Raw genomic sequence first — 13923 nt, 5'->3', positions numbered from 1 at the left:
AAAAAGAAAATTACTCACCCCAGACACAACAGTATATACATATATATTTATATATATACTTAAACAAAAGACATCCTTTGATATGGATCCCATGCCACCAGTGAACAGTAAACAGTCACATGATTTCTTGTTTGGTTTCATGATTTCTCTTAAACTTGAAATTAAATTTGTATTTTTAACTCGAAAATGTTCTTTCTCTTTTTATTAGCCTTTAAGGCTAATCACACAAAATATGTTGTTTTTTTTTCTTAACTTCACACTCTGCAGCAATAAAAAAATAATGATGATGACAATGATGTTGATTACAACAACAATGATGATGATGATGATGATAATGATGAACCCAAATAATGTATTTTTTTCCTTACTTTTAATCATGTCTAACAAAATTTTCTTTCTTCTTTTAATTACAGGTAAGTTTCTACCTGGCAGTAATAAAGCAGACAGTTTACTTTGTTTTGGTTTGATATATATATTTCCTATCTTTTTTACTTGTTTCAAAGTTTTGTACTTTTATTTGAAATGTCCTAAAAACAAAGAGCATTACCCATGAAGTCAATTTTAACTGATTGATCTACTCAGTTCAGCATTCATATATTACCTTCAATAAACACTTTCTGAGCTTTTAAGATGTGGACCTTGAGCAATTATTTTTATAACAATATGAACCACAACAAAAACAATTTGGTCTCAGTTAAAGTTTGTTATTAAATTTGTTATACAGATGAAAAGGTAACAATGTTTCCCACAATATTTGCAGACCACACTTCCAGAATTGTAAGACAGATGTAGGAAATGATTGTTCTGAATATTTTAATGAAAGGTCAACTTAGAGAAAACATAGATAATTTGCTAAAAATAAACTAATAGTGTATTTCTCTTTCCAAAACAAATGCTGTCATAGACAAAATGACACATATTTTGAGAAAGTTTGTTGTCAATTAAATTGACTCCAGTATATGACTGGTGTGATTCCAGAAGGAAGACAAGTACAGCTGACCTTCGAAAATAATATGCCAAAAATATATTAATATTGTATTATTTTTCTCTTCCCAAAACATAAACATTTATATATTCGGAGCAAAAACTTAACATGCATAATAATAATGTGTTCTAACATATTTTGAGAAAGTTTGTTGTTATGTTGATCTCAGTATATGACTCTCCAAGAAGAGAGAGAAACACAGTTGACCTTGGCAAGATTTGAAAATGAATTGTAAACTGCTGTAACTTTATATAGCAAAGCATAAAATGTATAATTGCTTTTTCTGATACTGCCATCTATCTGACTGTAAGCACTAGCATAGCTAGAGTGTGTTTCACCCAAGGTGGCCCTTCCATTTGCCATCCGTGGACCCCACAAAAATCACATATTTTCTACATCAGACCTAAAAGTGCCGCCTGGGGCAGACCACCCCTACTGCCTCCTACCCTAGCTATGCTAGTACCTGTAAGAGGTTTAAGACAGTCTCATGGACACTAATTTTTGGAATAGGAAGGAACATAGAACTCTCAACTATAGAAATATTCATCTTTGCTTGGTATATTATCCCCATTGAAAGAGAAACTGCAACACATAGAGGAAGGGAGCTGGAATACTACTGATTCTGACACTCAGTTACCCCTGCCAATTGACTATACTTTCATAATGGCTTCAAAGTTTGCCACAAGGGCAGCAATTTTGGGGGAGGAGATGAATCGATTACACCGACCCCAGTGTATATCTGATACTTATTTTTATTGACTCCTAAAGGGTGAAAGATAAAGTTGACCTCGGTCAAGTTTGAACTCAGAACATAGCGGCAGGTGAAATACAGCTAAGCATTTTATCCCACATGCTAACAATTCTACCAGCCTTTGACTATCCTTTCATAATAATAATAATAATACCAGCAACAACAACAACATCAGCAGTTTCTGATTTCTGCACAAAGTCAGCAATGTTAAGAGGTGGGAGTTTAGTTAATTCCATCAACCCCTATACTTGGTTGGGACTATAATTTTATCAACCCCAAAAGGATAAAAGACAAAATCTACCTTACTCAGAACATAAAGTGTTGGAACAAATGCTATGATCTTAATGGTCCTGGCAATTCTTGCCATTTTTAATAATAATGGTAATCTTTTCTCCAATAGGCACAAGGCCTGAATTTTGCAAAGAGGGGCCTAGTTGATCACAGCAACTACAGTGCTCAACTGGGACTTATTTTTTCGACCCCAAAATGATGAAAAGCAAAGTCAACCTCAGCAGAATTTGAACTCAGGCAAACAATTCTGCTCACTCGCCACCTTCTTTAGTGATAATTATTATAAGAATCTCTAATATATCCAGGAATTTTGTGGGATTGTTTCTTTGTTTTATTGACTCACTCCATCCAAAGTTGGATAGAAGATGAAGTTGGTCTTGGTAGGATTTGAACTCAGAACAGAAAATTCATATGTTTGGAGCAAAAACTTAACATTCATAATAATCATGTATTCTAAAATATTTTGAGAAAATTTGTTGTTAATTATGTTGATCTCAGTATGTAACTGGTATGATCCTGGAAGGGAGAGAAACACAATTGACTTTAGCAAGAATTTGGAAATGAATTGTAAAATGGTGTAACTTAATAAATACCACAGAAACATAACGTCTGATATTCTATTGATTCTTCATTATTTTGAAATAAATGGAAATTCTAGAATGCCAAACTTCATGGGTATATGCATATGTTAAGGCCATTATCAAATTAGAACTAGTTTGATTGAATTGTATGCTTTTATAGTGATTTCTTGTTCTTAATCCTGTCTCCAATCCATCCTTGCCATCTAGTAAGAATGTTCAAGCTCCCTTAACCATTTTGCATGTTATATACAGTCTTGTAGTTATTGCTATTGTTGTGGCACCTGAATTTTTCTTTATACAGATTTTTATTTAAACTGTGCATTATTATTTAGTGAGATGTATCTTAGTGTATAGACAAATAGCATCTTGTTTATTTTATTACATATTTGTATCCTTTAAATTCCCTCTTCCCATTTCCCATTAGTTTGCCTCATGAAATCATTGTATGTAGATATCCATATGTATTCATTTGTATCTGCTTTGTGGAATGATGTGATGTGCTTTTACTTTCTTTTGTCCATTTATTAGCTTAGAATATTTTCAATACTACATACATATATATATATATATATATATATATATATATATACTTTATTTAAAAGCAGCAGAAATTCAACAAAATCTGTTACTCGGTGTTTCACGTTCCCGTCCGAGTAACAGGTTTTGTTGAATTTCTGCTGCTTTTAAATAAAGCATATTACTCTACCCCTGGTATTTGAGTACTCTTTTTTCCACCTTGTTTCACATTTATGTGGTTACTCCCGTATATATATATATATATATATATATATATAGATGAATTAAGTCATGCATGTGTTGGGAGTAACACAATTCTAGTTTGAATCATATAACAACAAAAGAGTTCCATGAGCATCTTTTGTTAAGTTGAAATATTCAGACCTATACTGTATTTAAGAACAACCTTGTCTGAAGACTGCAAGGCCATATCTTAGTGAGAAACTAGCAGCGTTGCCTTTCTTTTATCTTTTAAGTTCATGTAACTGTAATATATATATATATATATATATATATATATATATATATATACATACATGTATACATACATAAATACATACATAAATAAAGAAATAATTGAGATTCACTTGAATTACGTACTTAAGTTGAAGCACCAAGTCAGTCCGGTATTATCCGCACAGCTCAAAGTAATGTGGATACAATCAAATTAAGCAATAAGATATCAAGTAGTGATGCAGTACGAGTGTTTCAAGCGGCTCCATTTAATTGAACAATACAATCATTACATCCATTTAAACGCAGTGCCATCTTTATTTATTTATTTGTGCAGCTGAAGATGGCACAGCATTGAAATTGATGTAATGATTGTATATTTCAATTAAATGGAACTGCTTGAAACGGTTGTACTGCATCACAACTTGATATCCTGTTGCTTAATTTCGTTATACATATACAGGGTGTCCCCAAAAATGTATACACACTTTAAATAATTGTAAAATAGATGTTTATTGAAATACATTTCATTTTCAAAATTTAATAGAACCTACAGACATTATTTTATTGTTTTGTCAACGCCTGTTTTCAAACTGGTGTCTGTTCTGTTCCAGGCACTGCTGACAACACAAAGCAATGGAATCTCAAACATTACGAAACAATTTGTTTGGTATTTGTATGCATTCTTGTTCAATGGCTGCTCTCAAATCATCAAATGTTGCAGGTTTCATAGTGTAGATATTGTCTTTTAGGTATCCCCATAAAAAAATGTCTAGTGGTGTGACGTCTGGTGAACATGGAGGGTATTCAACACAACCCCTTCGTCCAATCCACCTGTTTGGCAAGATCTCATCAAGGAAGGATCTAGCATCATGATGTTAGTGTGAGGGTACCCCATCTTTCTGAAAATAAACCATATCTTCAAAGTCTTCTCTAATGCTCCAATTAATGGTCCAATAAATGCTCTTGATGATAAGCCACACTACATTGTAAATCCTGGTAAATTAATATGGTGTTCCACCATAATATGCGGATTCTCAGGTGCCCAGTAGGTGCAAGTGTGGCAGTTAATTGAACCATTTAATATAAATGTGGCCTCATCACTCCACACAATCTTTGTTGGAAAGCATGCATCTTCTACACTTGGTGCCAAGTACGACTCACAATACTATACTCTTCGGTCTGGATCATCATTATTAATAGCACAGATTAATCTTGGAATGTAACTTTTCCATTGACAACACTTCAAAATGTGATGGACAGACGATTTTGAAATACCTACCTCACGACTCACTTGCCACACAGATTTTCTTGGACTTTGGTGATATGTTTCCAGCACTCCTAAGAAGGAGTGGTGCTGTGTTGATGTTCATAGTTTTCTGGAATGCTTCTTCTGTACATTCTGAAAAGTTCCATTGGCTTCAAATTTACCTCTAATTCGAGTGATAGTAAGTCACATTGGTGGATCTGTTTGAAACTCCTTCCTAAACCGTCTTTGCACTTCAACTCCGTTTTCACACTTCCAATAGCATTCCAGAGTGAATTTCTTTTGTTCAAAGTTTAATCTGATATCATCATTAATTCCAATGGGCTTAATCTGGAAAGATAGAAAACATCAATTGAGTTATCAGCTGCTAAAGTGTGTATACATTTTTTAGGACACCTTATATATATATTTATATATATATATAAGTAATATTCATGGCCACTTTAACATGGCTGGCCATTCAAGTGGACTCTACTGTGAATTTTTTTTAACCCCAAGAGGGCATCTCCTCCAGCTGGTTAATGATGTACATTTGCATCTGATAAAATTGTGAGCAAGGGAGTGAACCCCAATCATCTCCTAGCAACAGGACCAGTAGACCAGTCCTGGTTTCACACTATTTCTGCCACTCCTCAGTACTGGAAACCTCGTACGTGTGTGTATTAAATGAACATGTCAATTAACAATAAAGATAATAGGGCTAATGTAAAAATGATTTTCTCTTTGGTCTATATTTGTTTTGGAAGAAAGTTCGCATTCGATATTATAATGAGTATGCCGCATTCTTGCTAATGGTACATATATGAGTGTGTGTTTGTGTACATGTGTTTGTGTTTGACGTGCTTATAGGTTATCAAGCGAGTTTGTAAATGACTAGGCATGAAGTACTCAATAGAATGAATATAGAGTTAATTTATACATATATATATATATATAAGAGATAATTGTGTCATTGAGACCCAAAGGTGTCAGGTAATGCTGAATAAGTACTGTGGACAGACCATAGTTAAGTTCCAGATTCAGTAATTTTGCAAATAAGGAGTTCAACGTTTGTTCTATGTCAGTGTGTGTACATAAGAATTTTTTGTGTAATGAGATATAAAAAATCCAAAGCTGTGTAAATATTAGAACATTTATAGATAGAAGGTCTTACAGCTGTTTCCAGGATATTTATTAATTATATCCCTTCATCAGAGACAGTGTGAGAGGATGGTTAAGTCATAGTTAGTTTAGATGTGATGCAAAATATATATATATGTATATATATTACACTTTTACAAGCATAAAATAGTCAGCTCCTCTTGTTAGCAGTAGTTTCAGGTCCCATGGAAATTCAGTCAACACTTAATGTGCCATTGAGTGATTTTGAAGCTACTTGTAACATGAACTGACTAGTTTATACTTATGTGTGTGTGTGTGTGTGTGATTTTTCAAGATGACTGTATCTTGTACACTGCTGTTCAATTATTTATGTTAGTGGTGGAAGTTCAGTTTATCTTTCAGTTGAATACCCAGATAATTCTGTTTACCAGTTTGTGTTTGTGTATCCATTCTTGTCTAAGCATATAACGTACCCAAGTGTTAATACATAAAAACACACACACGCACACACAAAGGTAGAAAGATATTAGATATGTTCTTCATAGTAAAGATATATTGATGGACATCTTATATTTTTATCTGGGCATATATTAACTATTTGTGTTTTTTCTTTACAATTTTATTTTTATTTTTCATCCATTTTTTTTTAAACTATGATTACATTTTTTGTACAATTTTTCCTTGCTTTTTTCAAAAAAAAAAAAAATATTCCTATTCACTTATTTCTAGAAAAATGTTTTTATTTTCTTTACTTTCATCTTTCCTATCTTTCATTCTCTTTGATACTTCTTTTCTTTCTTTTCATCCTTCCTCTCTTACATCATCACTCTCTCTTTCCTTTCTCTCTCTCTCAACATATGTTGTTGTCTTTCTCCCTTTTATGATATAAGACATGAAACACAGTCTGTATATCCATGGTAGTCACCGTGAATTTCCAACAACACTCCTCTTCCTCTGTCTAGTTCATCTTAGACTGAGATCTGCATCTATATGGTAACGTTAGTGATGATACTGGTACTAGAGGTACTAGTGGTGTTGTTAATGGTAGTGTTACTAGCATTGTAGTCTTGGTACTGATGGGGTTAATGTTAGTACTAGTGATACTGGTAATGGTAGTGCTAGATGTGTTGGTACTTGTGATGTTGGTGGCAGTGATGATGCTAGGGGTATTAGTGCTCGTATTGGTGGTGAAAGTGGTGGAGGTGGTGGCGGCAGCAGCGATGGTAACAGCGGTGGTGGTGTTGGTGTTGGTGGTAGTGGTTGTGGTAGTAGTAGTAATAATGATGGTGGCAGTGGTGGTGGCGGCGGTGGAGGTGGTGGTTGTGGTAGTAGTGGTGGTGATGGTGGCAGTGGTGGTGGTGGTAGTAGTGGTGGTGATGGTTGTGGTGGTGGTGCAGCAGGGGTGACGATGGTAGTGGAGGTAATGACAGTGGCAGTGGTAGTGGTGACAGTGGTGAGGTAGTACTTGTGATGTTAGTATCAGTATTAGTGGAACTATTGGCATTAGCATGTGGTATTGGCAATAGTAGGGGTGTTAGTACCTGTACTGGTGGTCTTGGCGCTAATGGTGCTGATAATGATGCTGTTTGTTGATGAAAGGTGGCAGAAAATTATGATGATGGTGGTTGTGGTGGTGGTGGTGGTGGTGGTTGTGGTGGTTTTGTCTACCCTTGAAACCAATGTAATACCAGTACTGAAGAACAGTTCCAATGACCCCAGGAGATGGTGGTGGTGGTGAAGATGATGGTGTGGATGGTGATGGTAGTGATGGTGGTGGTGATGATGATGACAGTGATTGTGGTAGTGGTGATGGTGTTGATGATGGTGATGGTGGTGGTGGTGGTGGCAATGGTTATGACCGTGATGATGATGAGGTGGAGGAGGGGTGAGGGGTTAATGGTGGCAGTAGCAGTGAGATGGAGTGATTGATGTTAGGGAAACATGATGATGAGGAAGAAGAAGAAGAAGAAGGAGATTCTGGTGATGTTAGGTAAGGCTAATAATGGAAGACTTTAAATGAAGATGGTTAGATGAAGGAAGTGAAGGATGATGATGGAGACGAAGATAAACTTGGAGGAAACCTAGTGATGATATCTAGGTGGGTGGGAGGAGAAGAAGGATTGATGATGTCAGTGGGGGAAATGATGATAATTAAGTGGGGATGATGCTTATAGATAATAATGGAAAAACAGGGATGCTGGTGATGATGATTATAATGTGGGTTAGAAAGAGCAGGAGGAAGATGCCGGCGGTGGGGATGTCTACAAACCTGCCTTACTGCTACTACCACCACCGCTACTATTACAGCTAATACCACTACTACTACAACCACCACCACTGTTACAACCATCACCGTCACCACACCACAACCACAGTCACCACTACACCTACTACTACCACCACAACCACCACCAACACCACTACTACTACTACAGTCGCCACTACAACCCCCACCAACACCACTACTACTACTACAACCACCTCTACAACCACCACCACTGCTACTACTACAACCACCACTACAGTCCCCACTACAACCACCACCACCACTACTACTATACTACTACTACTACTACTACTACTACTACTACTACCACCACCACCACTACTACAACTACCACTACAATCATCACCAGTACCACCACAACTACTACTACTACTACTACTATCTGACCATCAGGGCCAGGTGAATTCTCATCAATGTTACATTACCTAATTTAGATCAACGAATGAGAAGGCACACCTGAGTGTGTTACAGAGGGTCGTATTGGTTGATTTAGCAATAGGTCAATCATGCCTGAAAAGGAGAAGAAATAAAAAGGTTGGTCATGGCTGGAATGTCTTTGATAAACTGGTTTGCTCAGTCAAGGTTGACCCAGTGCTAAACTACAACAACTCATTCATTTATACTTGCTACAATATGGAAATATCTTTTGTCTTTCATTTGTTTCGGTCATTAGAGTGCGACCATGCTGGGGCACCACTTTAGGGATTTTTAGTTGAAGAATCAATCTAAGGCCTGTCCTTTACAGGTACCAGTACCACATAAAATGCACTCATGCCAATGCTGCATTTACACACCCACACTGGTGCCACATCAAATGCACCCAGTACACTCTGTAAAGTGGTTGGAGTTACGAAGGGCATCCAGCCATAAAAACCATGCCATAACAGACAATTGGAGTCTCGACAACTCCTTGGCAGGTCAGCTTTTGTCAAACTGTCCAACCCATGCCAGCATGGAAAAATGGACGTTAAACGATGATGATGATGATGATGATGATGATGATGCACTTATTCTATCAGTTTCTCCTTTGCTGAACCACTAAGTTATGGGGATGTAAACCAACCAACACTGATTATCAAGCAGTGGTTGAGGACAAGCACAAAGACATGCACAAAATATATATATATATGGAGCAGTTGGCATTAGGAAGGGCATCCAGCAATAGAAACCATGCCAAACCAGACAGGAATTTGGTGCAGCTTTCTGGATTACCAGTTCCAGTCAAGCTGTTTAACCCATGCCAGCAAGGAAAATGCATGCTAAATGATGATGAGGATATATATATATGTGATGATATGATGGATTCTCTTGAAATGAGCGACAAATGAGAGTTCATTAAAATAAAGCAGTAATCATGTTCTATAGAACAAATGTGTTTCTTGACACCTGCTGGTGCCTTGCAGAGTTTAAAGAGGTAGACTGCACACCACAAGGCATTCTATTCAACACTGTAAAAGCATTACCAACTGGTCACCTTAATCCAACTGGTCCCCTTAATTCAATTGATCAACTTAATCCAACCTTAACATCTTGAGAAAAGATACACTGGGTAAATGTAGTCCAAGGTACACTAAAAAACAGACTGGATGATCATGGCTGGAATGCTTTTGATCATAGGTTTGTTGAATCAGGACCAGCTTGGTGGTTAACCCTTTCGTTACCGTATTTCTGTTGAGATGCTCTGTGTTTCTTTCAATTAATTTTAAATATAACAAAGAATTTAGTAAAATAACTCAGTTATCATTCAGCTAGTGTTAAGCACATAAATTGTGACTAAGGTTTGGTGGAAGATATTAATACAAAACTTATGAAAACAAGACATTTGTACTCAGTGCCAGAGCTGGTTTCAGCCGGGTTGGTAACGAAAGGTTTAAACCATGACAACAACAGAAGTAACAACAGTAAACTGGTAGAAGTGTTAGCATACTGGGCAAAATACTTAGAAGTATTTTGTCCATTTCCACATTTTGAGTTCAAATTCTACTGAGGTTGTCTTTACCTTTCGTCCTTTGGGGGGGGGGTCAATAAAATAAGTACCAGCTGTGTACTGGGGTCAGTGTAATCAACTTACCCTCTTCCCCAACATTGCTCTACTTGTGCCTAAATATGAAATCAATATTACTATCTGTAAGTAACACCCACCATATTAAAACACAATAACAATAATAACCATACAGAGATAGAAAATATTTTATGACCAATTATATTTCTAAATGACAGCCACAAGATGTAATCATACAAAATTTTCAATGACTTAATAATTGTGGATTTTCCTCCTTTTTTTAATTTGTTATTTTCTAATAATTAAACAGTTATTAAATTTTCCTGTTATAAATATTTCTGCAGCTTAAATTTTTTTCCATTTTCTATTTTTTATTTTATATTTTTTTTTTCCCTTTTGTTCTGTTACATTATTTTCTTTTCATTTTTTTTTCTTCTTCTTCTTCGTCTTCTTCTTTTAGCAATTTCCAAATTTCTCAACATAATGTGTTTTGAAACATTTAAAAGATAATTTTTTTTTTTTTTCCAGCTGTATTTCTTTATCTTATTGTTTTTATTTTTTTCATTTCCTTTTTTTTTTAAGAATAATTTTTTTTATTATATTCTCATATTCGTTAGCTGTCATCGACTGTTAAAATACAAAATGAGTGTGTCTGTATAGGCATATGCATATGTAGGTGTGTGTGTATGTAGTGTGTGAATAAACATATATGTGCTTCTATGCAAGTGTGCATATTTATGTGTGTGTGTGTGGTGTGTGTGTATATGTGCGTGTGCATGTTTGTATATGCGTATGTGTGTGTATTTGCGTGAATGTTCATGATGTTGTTAAAATCTCTCATTCACATAATTTAGCTTTACTTCTGTGGGTGTATATGGGATGTCTATGTCATATCAAGGGTTCTGTATGTATGTAGGTATTTATGTGTATATGCATAAATACAGAAACATTTATATGTGTGTGCGTATATATATATATATATATATACATAAACATACACACATACATAAACATACACACGCATATACATATGTGCATTTTATACATTTGTGTACTCTATGTATATCTTTGTGTGTGTGTGTGTGTATATATATATATATATATACATACATACATTTATAAAGTTTCCTGTAAAAGTATATGTATAAAATATGTGTGTGTGTGTGTACATTTGTGCATTCATGTTATTTAACTATTTACTTGTAACATCAATACTCTGCAGATGTAACTTGTATACATTCAAATTTATATAGACGTACATACACACATATACACACCAATATATCACCTGTATGTGTAATATATTGTTTGATTAGGTTAGGCTACAGCTAAGGCAATAAACAATAACCCAAGATGTCTATTATTGTAGACATTAATGTAGAAGTGTGGTGGTGGTGGTGGTGGTGAGGGGGAAAATTGATAATAATTTTAGTGAAATTATTAGAGGTACTAGACTTGCTAGAGCACCAGACATAATGTTGTTTTCCTGTATATTCTACGTTCAAATTATTCTAGTGTCTACTTTGCCTCTTATTCTTGAGGGTTAATAAAGTAATATTCTGTCCAGTATAGGTGTCGGTGTGGCTGTGTGGTAAGAGATTTGCTTCCCAGCCATGTGATATGATTCTGAATTCAATACCACTGGATGACACCTTGGGCAGGACCAACAAAAGCTTTGTGAGTGGATTTGATAGATGGAAACTGAAAGAAACCTGTTGTATATAGATATTTCTATTATATAAAATTCATTCTGTCTGTGTGTGTGTGTGTCTTCTAGGATCTCAGGCATCCTCCATCTGATTGTGCTCAAATTTGATATGTAGATACCAATGGTATCAGGGCGTGTATAAGTCTTGAAAAAATTACAAAAATCGATTCCAGGTGAGAATGCAATCGATAAAGCATTCTTTGGAATAGAAAAAAATCTATCTTTATTTCTTCTTTTGCTGGTGTCTCAAATTTAGGTTAAATCAGTGTTTCTCAAAGGGGAGGCCTATGGGACGGTCAGAGAAGTTGTTTTGAGAAAATTTGGTTTAAATGTTTGACAACTCAGCACCATCCATTGGATGGGGAGCATTTTGCTCGTATATATATATATATACATATATATATATGTGTGTGTGTGTGTGTGTGTGTACACACACACACATAAGTAATACAAATAAAAATAAAAGAAAGAATACTTAAGAGTAGTGTTGAGATAGACTAAATCCTTTCCCAAAATTTCTGATCCCTTTTGACCAAGTTAGGAATTAAGATTTTTACAAAAAAGATTGTTTGATGCCCTAAAGTTTTGACATCCAGTGGCTGACTTGGTAGAAGCCCTCAAGATTATTCACCATCTTCGTAACCATAACTTTGGTTATCGTTCTCAATTCACTATCTTTTCTACTCATGGAAATGTTTATAAAATACAAGAACACAGCACAGCATCCATAACTTTTAGAAACATTTTTTTCACATGCAAAATTGTTCAAGCATAAAATAAACTACATTTTCATGGTTAACTCTCAGAAAACTGCATTCTTCAAGAATTCCATGGTCCATGTAAGACACCAGCACTACTCCTGTTTTGGCCCTTTATAGTTTCTTTTACTATTCAATTTTGTCTGTTTGTGTTTCATTCTATTTTCTCTCTCTTTACTCTTTTACTCTTTTACTTGTTTCAGTCATTTGACTGCGGCCATGCTGGAGCACCACCTTTTTTAGTCGAGCAAATCGACCCCGGGACTTATTCTTTGTAAGCCCAGTACTTATTCTATTGGTCTCTTTTGCCGAACCGCTAAGTGACGTAAACACACCAGCATCGGTTGTCAAGCAATGCTAGGGGGACAAACACAGACACACAAACACATACACACACATAAATATATATATACATATATACGACAGGCTTCTTTCAGTTTCCGTCTACCAAATCCACTCACAAGGCATTGGTCGGCTCGGGGCTATAGCAGAAGACACTTGCCCAAGATGCGACGCAGTGGGACTGAACCCGGAACCATGTGGTTGGTTAGCAAGCTACTTACCACACATCCACTCCTGCACCTTCTGTGTCTATATATTGCTGGTTCTTAACCATTTTCTTTTTTGTAGCACCCCCACCCTGCCATCTTTTAAGTAGCTGTTATACCCAGAACTCATCTAAGTGGCAAGTGAAGTATAATGACTTAACTAGCTTAACATGGATAATTTATAAATTTTACTCTAAAAATGGATTCTGTAAGCTTCCAACAGTGAAATGGTAAAAAATTAATGAAGACAAAAGCTGTAAATTTACTTTATATATTGCAAATTAATGATTTCTGTTTGCCTGATGAGGCCTCATTTTATTTTAATAACCATTACTAGTTTTATCGTGTGTAATATAATTACTGTAAAGGTGCAATGGCCCAGTGGTTAGGGCAGCAGACTCACAGTTGGAGGATCGTAGTTTCGATTTCCAGACCGGGCGTTGTGTGTGTTTATTGAGTGAAAACAACCTCAAAGCTCCACGAGACTCCGGCAGGGGGTGGTGGTGACCCCTGTTGTACTCTTTCACCACAACTTTCTGTCACTCTCTCTTCATGTTTCTTGAGTAACACTGTGATGGACTGGTGTCCCGTCCAGATGGGAGGGGAACTCATACTCCACAGAAACCGGGAAGCCAGGCCCATGAGCCTGGCTAGGCTTGAAAAGGGCGCACAAAA

Source organism: Octopus sinensis, linkage group LG15 (genome assembly GCF_006345805.1).
Source record: "Octopus sinensis linkage group LG15, ASM634580v1, whole genome shotgun sequence".
Classification (NCBI taxonomy): domain Eukaryota; kingdom Metazoa; phylum Mollusca; class Cephalopoda; order Octopoda; family Octopodidae; genus Octopus; species Octopus sinensis.
The sequence above is the reverse complement of the archived record's forward strand: the minus strand, read 5'-3'. Positions refer to the sequence as shown.